The 10,651-nt window shown below is 43.0% G+C and overlaps 1 pseudogene; it reads left to right on the top strand.

Moving 5' to 3' along the window:
- Positions 1 to 5,208: 5,208 nt before the first annotated feature.
- LOC144256314 (U6 spliceosomal RNA) lies at positions 5,209 to 5,322 on the top strand (annotated as a pseudogene).
- Positions 5,323 to 10,651: the final 5,329 nt, after the last annotated feature.

A 10,651-nucleotide genomic window follows, 5' to 3' on the forward strand; every position in this document is an offset into this window, starting at 1 on the left:
TCTGTTTTGCCCAGGAGACCTGCATAGAGTAAGAGCGGCATTCCCAATCCTTCTCAGGTGAGGCCTAGTGAGCAGGTGGGCCCATGCCCCACTATTACTCCACAGCTGACCTTGAGCCACTGGATACCAAGTGGAGCACAGCAGCTAAGCTCGGGCTCTTTGGAGATTAGGGGAACAGCAGAGGGAGAGGTGGTCTTTAGTGTCCACAGGCCCCAATATCACACTGCTGGCTTCCTCTCAGGCTTCTGCTGCTCCTTTCTGTGCCACAATACAACATAAACAGAAATGAACTGGGCTAGAGTGAGTCATGTGGGCACACTTTTCAGGCCTCTCTGGGGGCCAGGTCTTATTCTTTTGAGGAATTCTTTGTGATAAGCCATAGTTGTGACTGCCTGAAATAATAGGACCAACAGTATAAGCACTAGCCTGTCTCTGGTGAGGTGCTGGGGCATTGGACCTCCACCCCGTGGGTCTCTTTGCTTTGAACCTGTGCTCAGTCTGCAAAAAGTGTCTGCACACTAGATGTGCAGCTCTGACATGTGCTTGAAACATGAGTACTGTCTGTTTCACCTATTGGTAGTTCTGGTGTTATCTATAAATAAACACGTAAAACAACAGAAAGAGCACAGACCAGGGGAGGGAGGTAAAATCAGTCTTAGGACTAAGTAGTTTTATTTCTTTCTCAACAATTTGCATAAAATAATGATATTTTGCTAAAATACTGCCTAAAATGCCTGACTTTTGCAGACTCTGACGTGATATCTACATTCATAACGTGAGGTGGATTAGGGCATTCTTGGCCCATTTGAGATGTGAGACTGTGGCCCATGCTGGTTAATGAACCGGATCTTGATTTTCTTGTTTTCTGGAATGCAGGCTGGGAGCAGTGACTTTCTCACATGTGACTCAGCAAGGTACTGCTCTGCTCTCACGTAGAGAAGCTATTTCCTGACTCCATGACACGGCTGCAGCTGATGGTGCTAACACACTTGGTGGCTTTCCAAGAACCTAATTTGAGTCCATTTTGTTAACTGTGGTTTGTGATCCAAATTATTTAACTCTATACAAGAGTTATGACCTCAAGGTTTGCTCTTTGGGAATCAGATGCTGATTCAGCAGGGTCTCAGGCCCCTGTGTCATTGGGCTCCAGCACTTACTTGTCCAGAATCCAGGATCAGGCCAGCCAGCTGTCTTCCTTTTCTGAACTGAGCTTTGCTTCCTCATCTGCAAAGCATGGGAGTCAGTGTGCAAATGCCCAAGCTTGGAACAAAAAGGTCCCCGAGCATCCATCCCTGCCCAGTGCTCAGCCTGTGCATGCTCCTTCTGACACAGCACCAGGTGCCCTGACCTTGTGGCTCCATTCTGGAGGGCACTTGGTGGTGTTTCAGTGTCTAAGGTGCATTATTGCTAATGGATTGCAAATGTCTCTTGTATGTTAAGAACACAGGTAAGCCTTGGGTTGCACATGATTATCTATGTCATACCTTCACATCCAAGTAGTGATTGCCAGAATATAATGCCTTTTGCATGGGGTACAAATCTACAAGGGGAGACATTCGATAGTAGTAGTAAGTCAATGGCATTTCCATCTTTGCCTCAATCTGCTTTTCTCTGGCCTCTAGAGGTTTCTTCCCAGTCAAGTAACTAAGTCAAAAATGATGGAACTATTTTAAAATCTGGAAAAGGCACATGATTTCCCTGTGTTTCTAGAATGTTTGGACATACTTTGATATATTTATTGTAGTTTTTTCAGAAGAGAAATTGTATCACTGACACTAAATGATGAGGTACTTAACTGATCTTCAAAAGTACCTTGAGGTTGACAAAGCTTATTAAACAATTGTCTTGTAAAATGACTAAAGAGTGTGTGGAACCAGCTTCCTGGTGTTTCCTGGTACCCGCCACACTGCATGTCTCAAGTTCTGGAACGTTTCCACACCAGCATTCTTCTTCCTTGGGGACAGCAGTACTTCATTATCTACTGGTGCTGAAACAGAACATGTTCCAATTTCCCGTGTCTTGAGAACAGGGTTTGGTCCCAGCAGAGAGGGATAGGGGCACAGCAGGGCTCGAGTCCTGGTCTGGGTCATCACACCTATATTTGTGTGCCTGTGCTTCCTGGCCACAGTGAGAGAATCTTGTCTAACTTGGATTCTGCTGCAGGTGCCTTGTCTCTGGAGAAAGGACTCAGGGAGATGAGTGTGTGTTTTTCTCCCCCCTTACACTGATAGAAAGCTTCGTTCTGATTATAATAAATAATGTTTCAAAGTAGGTTGTTTTCTGAGGGTGACATAACCCATTAATTGGCTTTAAATATCATTTTAATGATGAGGAGGAATTCTACAAAGTGGGGGGCCCATCAGGTTCTCAGAGTGTTTCTAATAATAATTTAAGTCACTTTTAATGTCAGTTCTAAAGAACTCATGGAGGAGAATTACTAGCTACCAGCAGAAACACCATAACAGGATGGTACCTGGGCAGTTGGAGCCACAGAACACATTGCTCTCAATTTCAGGAAGTGAGAGCTTTGGGGGCAAGAGAGGGTAATTGGGAAAAGAACACCTGTGGGTTAGCTAGGTAGGTCTTTATGATTGAATAATCTGCTTAAAAATTAAACAAGCCATCAGCGTCAATAGGGGAAGAGAGGGCACGCATCTGACCCCATGCCTATCTACTTATGTCCTCTTGCTGACATCACTGAGGCCAGTCTCCCAAACTTACTCTTTTCTCCTTTTATGGAATGGACAATTTCATCACATTTTCTCTATAATGAACTTGCTTGAGAATATCTTTTATAAACACAGAGGCACAAACTCAGAAATCCTCCTTGAAGGAACATTACATTACTATTTCTTGACAGAGAAGTAAACAGGAAGTAAAATTTGCAAAAATTTGCCTCAAAATGTGAAAAGAAAACAAGTAATTCTTATTTTCTTTCTACCTGCAGCCTGGCTGATTAGGAAAGCATTAAACTCTAGAACTAGTTTGTTAACACTTTATTTAATCTCCTCAAGAATAAGATCATTTGGAGAAGTGAAATAATTTTGTGTTTCTAAATACTACAGCCAGGAGAGTTGACATTAATTCAGGCAAAAGCATGTTTGTTTGTTTGTTTGTTTGTTTGTTTCTTGGTGAGTCTCCTTGAAGGGTAGGTGCAAAGTGAATGGCCAACAGGTGAGAATCCTGGCTATTGGTATACCTGTGGGTGAGGTCCCAGGCATTTCTTTATTCTTGTATGTTCATCTATCAAAGCAGGATTGAAAAGCAGCCATTCTGTGAAGATTAGAAAAAAAAATTATATGATTTGCCTAACCAAATGTTTGGCAGTCAATAAACATGAAGATTATTTTGCAAGCAATAGACTAATGTACACTAGGGGCTTGGAAGATTTATAAACAGTAGTTTAAAAAAACTAGATCAAGAATTATTCAGAGGATGAAATTTTGTAAATATTTTACAGACAAATCAAATTGCAAACTACTGTGAAAATTTAGGTGCAAAAACACAAGCAGCAAGGGAAAACCTCACGAGCAGAACACAAGATTGACAGTTATAGAAGTCAAGTTGTCTAAGACACAGATTCTTCTGACCAATGACCTCAGCTGAGATAAGAACCAGCACTACAGTGGGTGGTGTTGCAGGCCATTCTTGACTCCTTAAATCTGGCCCTGGGCTTCATTGCTGCCAGTTCTCTGCAGGGGCCAGGCCTCTGCCAATCATCAATCTCCACCACTCTGAGGCTTCTCAGGCCCTGGAGGATACAAAAGGAAGCAGAGGCGGATGCAAAATGGCATGAGGGTGGGTAAGGAGGCCTGAGAGTCCACATGGAATACATTTCCCAGGAAGTCAGCAGTCACAGGGAGGAAGTCCTCAGCAAGGTATCCATGGGAAATATGTGGTGTGGACCACCAGACAAAGCTGACAGCCAGGGCAAGGGTCATAGGCAGGTGTAGTCTCTTCAGAAAATTATTGTTGTTCTTGGTTAAAAAAAAAAAAAAACTACCACTACTCTCCCAAATTATCTCAAGCACAGTGCTATTTTAAACTTATCAGCATTCTCCCTTTTAGCCCAAGAAATATAGACAAGTGTAACTTTGGTTCTAGAACAGTCCTCTTTTATATTTTTATTTGCTTGGTATTTAGACATAAATGTATTAAATTTAAACAAGAATTTAAAGTATAACAAATCATAGCTTCATTAACTCAAAAAGGAATAGTGCCCTGCCATTTTCCAAAATGTCACCTCATTTCATTTTGAATTTATTTTCTTAAATATGCAAGCTAATTGAATCAGGAATATCCCTGGAAATAGCCCTTCCTTGCATTGAGCTGTTATTTTCCAAACATAAAATTCATTTATTTTCTCAAAAGTTCATTAGCTGGGGTCCCCCTCCAAGGTGGAAAGCCTTGCAAGGAAATTAATTCCTAAATGAGAAGTTTCTGCAGAAAATTCTCCCATGTGACTGGCAGAGCTATCTAGGACATATGTCCTCAAATGCATGATAGAAGTCAAGGAACTCACCAAAAATGTGAATATTTTTCAGGGAGCTATCCAGAACATGCAGCCAATTATCATTAGATCCTCTGGTGTTCATTGTAATAAAATTAATCTTCATGAATTCATTAATTATTAATATTTCATTCAAATGCAATTCCATGGAAATTGCATTGTGATTTAGCAATTAATTTACATACCAAGATTGAGAAGCATTCCCTTGTTCCTCCAAGGGACAACTTCTCCCTTGCATCACAGTAAGCTGAGAAGATATGATTGTCTGAAATATGCCCGAGAAAGAAAAGAAAATATCTAAGCAACACATGCTGAAGCAGGGAGAGATTTTTCTAGGCTCATGTCATATAAAAAGCAGAAAATTTTTAGCATTTCATAATGAGGAGAAGCATACACACACTTCCAATGTTCAATATAGCTCCTGACATAAGCAGTCAGTGGAATTTTAAGTTCCTGATTTCTGTTCATCATTCTAGTGAGCTCTTAAACAAGGGTGTTTGTATAGAAATTCTGAAATAGCATTGTAGGCCAAAGGACCAAGCCTTCCACCCTTCTGATCTCTGGGAGGGGACACATGTAGAGGGAGCCTGATGAGTGCTCAGGGAGTTGATCCCTCCTTGAACCAGAGCTCACAGGGCTGAATGTAGGATGAACTTTCTCACTGAGTCAGCAGATGAGGGTACATGAGGCCCTTTTAAGTTTTATATACAAGCTTCAGCAGTACATGTACTAAGACTGGAATGACACAGAACAGATTAGCATGGCCCCTACACAAGGAGGACACACAAATTTGAGAAGTGTTCCCTACATTTTAAGGGAAAAAAATATTTTTATTTTCTTCTCCAAACCCCTATCATTTATAAATGCTGTAGAATTCCTATTAATTTTCAATAATGAAAGGAGTTCTACAAAAAGACTAATTATTGAGAAGCTTTGGTTTGTGAAAATGTGTGCACATCCTCAAAAGTGCTAAGGTTTAGATGGTTCACCACCTCTGAGGGAAATGCATGACCTCAGAACTCTGATGGGGACCCTCCAAAGGCCAACTCTGTCCAGGAATTGCCACTGCACCTATGCACAAAGGACTGGCATGCTGCATCCCTCAGTCAAGAACAGGAAGAAGAAAAAAAAAGTTTTCAAATAAAACTTGGAATCATCCCCAAGCTGAGGATGTTTACATGGATCATCTTGATCACATGAGAAACAAAAGTTCCTTTTGATCTGAGCAAGCCCATTTATTAAAGCATTGTAGAAAAGAATAAACTCCTGTCAACATCAACCACAATTTATATTTCAAAGGGGAAACAAACCAGGCTTCTCTTTCTGGGTTAGGAAGACTTGTGATGTGCTGACCAGGAGTCAGTACCTGTTGGTGGTTTGCATGGGTCCCCAGAACTGCCCTTTTACACACTCAAGGGGCCTGTCACAACAGGGACCACTGCTTTCAGCATGGTGTCACTATCCAGGCTCAGCAGCAACTCAGTATCTACAGATCTACAGATGTGAACTGTGAATAATCCACCTTTCAATCAATCCTCTCACAGGCCAACTTCAAAGAACAAAGATGTAGGACTATAGCTAATAACTTCCCTGAAAGTCACTGAAGTCAGGAGCATATTTACAATGAGAAATAAAAACAAACAAAACTATCCTGACACACACTTACCAAAAGAGTAATGCAAGTGTGGTTAGCTTGGAATCAGGCCCTGGGAGATAAGGTGTGGTCGGTCAATGCAGAGACTGGCCATGGAGTTGCAGGTGTGGTCAGTCTGGAGACTGGACCTAGGGTTGAGGGGTTGCTGAGGAACATAGCCAGCTTTGCTTCTAGGGCACAGGAAGCTCACTGCTGTCTGTTTGGAAGATGATTAGAACGTGCCCAGTTGCCCATGCCAGGCACTGTTGTATGCTCACCAGGACATGCAGACACTACTCCACTGGGGTTCACAGTGGCCACCCTGATAAGTGTCACTGTGGCCTGCTTGATTCACCTTCCACCAAGAAATACACCCAAAGTCAACTGCCACATATTGGCCATCACACACCCTGGCTACTGCTTGAATCCACTTGGAGAGCTTCTGTTTTCCCCTGTGTTACTCCCTTGTTTCTGAATATTTTTTTAAAAATAATAATTGGCCTAAAGAATGCTCATGGTACACTGCAAGCTTTAAAGGGTTAGATGCAGTCCACAGAGCCTGGAGTCTGGGTTTTGCAGGACCTGGGTGACTTGCCCCAACATACTGCATGTTCTAAAAGATATTTCCACACTAGAGGCTGCACAAGTGGCCTCTAAGCTCATTGCTCCTGGACACATCAGTTACACTGTTTCCACATTAGAGAAAAAAGCAGGTCTTAGAGCATAAGCAACTTAGGAATTTTATTACTAAGTGCAGATCTTTAGTTACAAACTCTATTTGAGTTCAAAATTCTTACCTTACATGATTGCAGCAGAGCCTATGTATCCCAGCAACCCTCTGTCGGGTGGAGATCTGCACAGGCTTGCTCTGGTCTTCTTGTAGGATGTCCAGAGGTTAGTAAGAGCAAACATTTTCTTCCTGGCACTGGGTTCTAGTTTTCTTCCCTGGTTTCCTGGGGTTAGACCACAAGGAGAGAAGGAGTAGCAGCTGTGTTCATCCTCCCTGAACATGCCAGGCCAACCTGTGCCTGGATGTTAACCTATAGGAGCACTTGCCCACAAACCCAAGATGAATTTTCCTCAATAATATGATAAAAAATAAATCATTACAAAAGGTAAATAAGTGTATATATGTGAAAAATACTTCTGAGCCCAAACTACCAGGTTACTAGTCTATATAACACTTTTGTATTTTTTAAATTAAATGTGACATTTTCCAAAGAAAATGGTTCTGTGACTAGAAAGCAATCTAAAATTTCAGAATAAAACTTTTAGTTCTTCAGATGAAGAGTTATTTTGTTGTTTCATAGCTTTTTACAAAAGGACAAAAGATTTACTTTGTTTTTGATCTGTGGTCATGTGACTGTATTGTGTCTGGGTCCCGGGTGAAGCAGAACATCATGGTGCAAAGCAATCAGCTCCAGGGGGCCAGAAAGCACAGAGAGCTAACTTCTGTTGCAAAGCTCTTTCCTAATCAATAGAATGTGAACTCATCACTGGATGAATCCTGCCAGGTCAGCCCTCACCAGCCTGTCACCTCCCAGAGGCCAACCTCTATGCTGACCGTGAAACTGGTGTTTGGCTGCCAGGACACTAACTGTTTTAGTATCTTTATGTTAGCTGTGTTGGGCTTCCCAAGTTTAAAAAAACTCAATAATTTCTCACAGTATGTGGTATACACCCAAAAGTTTATAGTAAAACTAGGATTATATAAAGAAGTATTGATATGATGTGTGTGTGATCATGGCCAGACAACTGCTGTCCATGGAGCATTGAGATGTATTTATTAAGGTAAGTGAGCAAGTCCAGGATTGGGAAGGTGGCATGTTGGCAGGAGCTCCTCCTCATCTTCCCTGCTCTCTGCCCATGGCGTCATTTTCTTTGTGAGGCTTGGCTATGGCCCGTCATGGGCAAGAGGCCCAGTCTGGGGTCAGAACTGAGTCTGGCTCCATGTACTCTATTTACACATGGGATCAAAAGAAGGCTCTTCCTTTTTTGATTCTAGTGTTCCTTGCTTTTTAAAGAACTGGAAAGTGAAGAAAGAGATGGAAATGCACACAATCCAGTCATTGGGGCCCCAGTCCCCACTGTGCCAGACTCCCAAGGTAGCAGCAACCCAATCCCACTGGGAATCTCCCAATTGCTGTGAAATCTTCCTGTGCTTACTGTTTCCAGAGCATCAAGGTGTCTGGGAAGCTGTGATATGAAGGTTCACCAGTGCTCAGTGGTCTCCCCAGAGAACGCCCCCCCCCTTGTCACACCTTCCTATGTGTTTGGCTTCAGCTGTCCACAGGCCATAACTGCTGCCCCACTTTCTACTCATTCCTTCAGAAACCATTTGCTCAGAGACCATTAATCATCAAACATACAATGATACAAAAGATAGGGGTTGGTTTAACCACAAGCTTGTAATTTAGCTGAGTAGGAAGATGTCTTAGGTATAGGAAAAACAAAACTCCTTCTTAGTGGAAAAGTAGGAGCTTGCAGGAAGGAAGTGGAAAGGTAATTGACTGCACATGTCCAGGGAAAAGCCTAGAAAGGACACGCATGTGTGGGTAAGCCCAGCTTTTTGCCCATTCCTGCCTTGCCCCTTTACCTGGCCTACACCCCTGCCTCCCTTTATTTAGCCCTGCCATGCTTCTCCAGGCTCCTCTCCACGTAGGTGTCAAGTACCTCTAGATACACCAAATAATTTATTGTCCTCAAAGAGAGGAAACACCATAAAAAACACATTCTGCAAGGCACATCTTTGCCCAGGAAGCCCATGTGTTAGCCCTGCAGCTGTGAGTGCTAATAAGGAATGGTTGCTCTCCCAAAGACCTGGCCAATCCACCTAGATGCAAAGGGAGATGTCAAACAGACTTGCCATGTTGCTAATAGTGCACAGTCCTTGCCATGGCTCTAGAAATGTGCCTTGCTCTTACAGAGTATAAATCAGGTTTCTAATGGATTTTTAATGGGAGGATTTTATAGGGTAATTTTATCTGGGAGCGGCTGCCTGGCACTTTGAACTGTGCAGGACATCAGCACAGAAAGGTGAGGACAACAGTGTGGTCTAGGACCAGGTGAGTGAATATTCTGGCTACCCCTGTTCTTTTCCCAACCATACAATTAAAAATCATAGAACAAGCTAGAGAAAAAATGGGGGACCCTCAGACACACCTCCACTGGACAGGAGGACCATTGGCTCACAGCCAGTCACTGCTGAGAGGGTGCGGTTGGATCAGCCCCTGGGCCTGGAAACACATCTGTGACCTAAGAAAAATTTAGCACCCTTTTTTGCCTAAAATTTAACCTGAATTCATAGGACCTGTAGGTGTTGCCTTCTAGAAATAGGGGTTGCTCTTCTGTGCCTTGTAGAGGCTGGAAACTCAACATGGCTCTCTGGGTTCACTTGGCCTTCACAAGGCTGTGTCACATGTACACCGGGTCACATAAGGTTTGTGGCAAAGCCCCTGACACTGACGTTTTCAAGCTCTGTCCGTCTCTGAAAGCATTCAACAGTGTCTGGAGACTTTTAATGTTCTACTTTTGCTACTTTTACAATTAGGCAATATTTGCAGATTTGAGGCATTGAAAAAAAAATGGAGAAAACATCAAGCTCCATGACAGCATAGCTGGGAACTGATGCAAAACTTAGGTTTTGAAGTGTTTGATTTATAGGTCTGGTTCTGAAGGTGTGAGGAGCAGCCACACTGTCATAAAATGTGCAGAATAAAATGGCAGACCAATTCTGACAGCAGGGAGGGTGATGCCTGGTCAAGGAGAAGAGAGGTGGATTTTAGACTCTGGATAGCTCACTGTCCACCCATGTTCCTGCTGAGGGGTGACAAATAGCCAGGATGCCCTACACAGGGCTTCATGCCAAAGATGCACAGAAAGCCAAGGCAAGCACATGAGTCATGGAAAGGCACACGGCATCATCCATCCACCTGTCATTCATATGCTCGCCTGTCTTTCTAGCTATTTGCCTGCCTCCCACCTGTTGCCTGAGTGTGTGGTACGTAAACACACATCATCTCTGGAAGCTGAGTTAATTTCCCAGTTGGCTTCTTGTATCCCCCAGAGCTACCAGCACCTGGTCTTCCACATCCTGAAGCCAAGCCCTGGGTCACTTTCTTCATCCAAACCTGCACCCAGAGAAAGAACCCAGACCATACTGCTGTTGTGAAATGGGAATGCCATCCTGGTGGCTGTAGTGTTCTCAAAACTATCTTCCCTGGTGAACCAGGAGGGCTTTTGCTCACACAAGTGTACTTTAGACAGCATGACAGAAATTATTAAATACCTTATTTCATGCTTTCTGCTTTTTATTTATGAATTTTGATCCTGGAGACAAGGACCCTATGGGTATTGATTGTGGAAAACTTCAGACTAACAGAAGTTAATATCACTCATGCATGTGGAAGTCTCCGATTCTCTGAAAGTGCTGTCTACTGATGATCAGCTGCCAGGAGCCCAAGTGACAAGGTGTATTCACCATGGACAGCTGTTCCACCAGCAGAAAT

This window comes from Urocitellus parryii, chromosome 7, assembly GCF_045843805.1.
Source record: "Urocitellus parryii isolate mUroPar1 chromosome 7, mUroPar1.hap1, whole genome shotgun sequence".
In the NCBI taxonomy this organism is placed as follows: domain Eukaryota; kingdom Metazoa; phylum Chordata; class Mammalia; order Rodentia; family Sciuridae; genus Urocitellus; species Urocitellus parryii.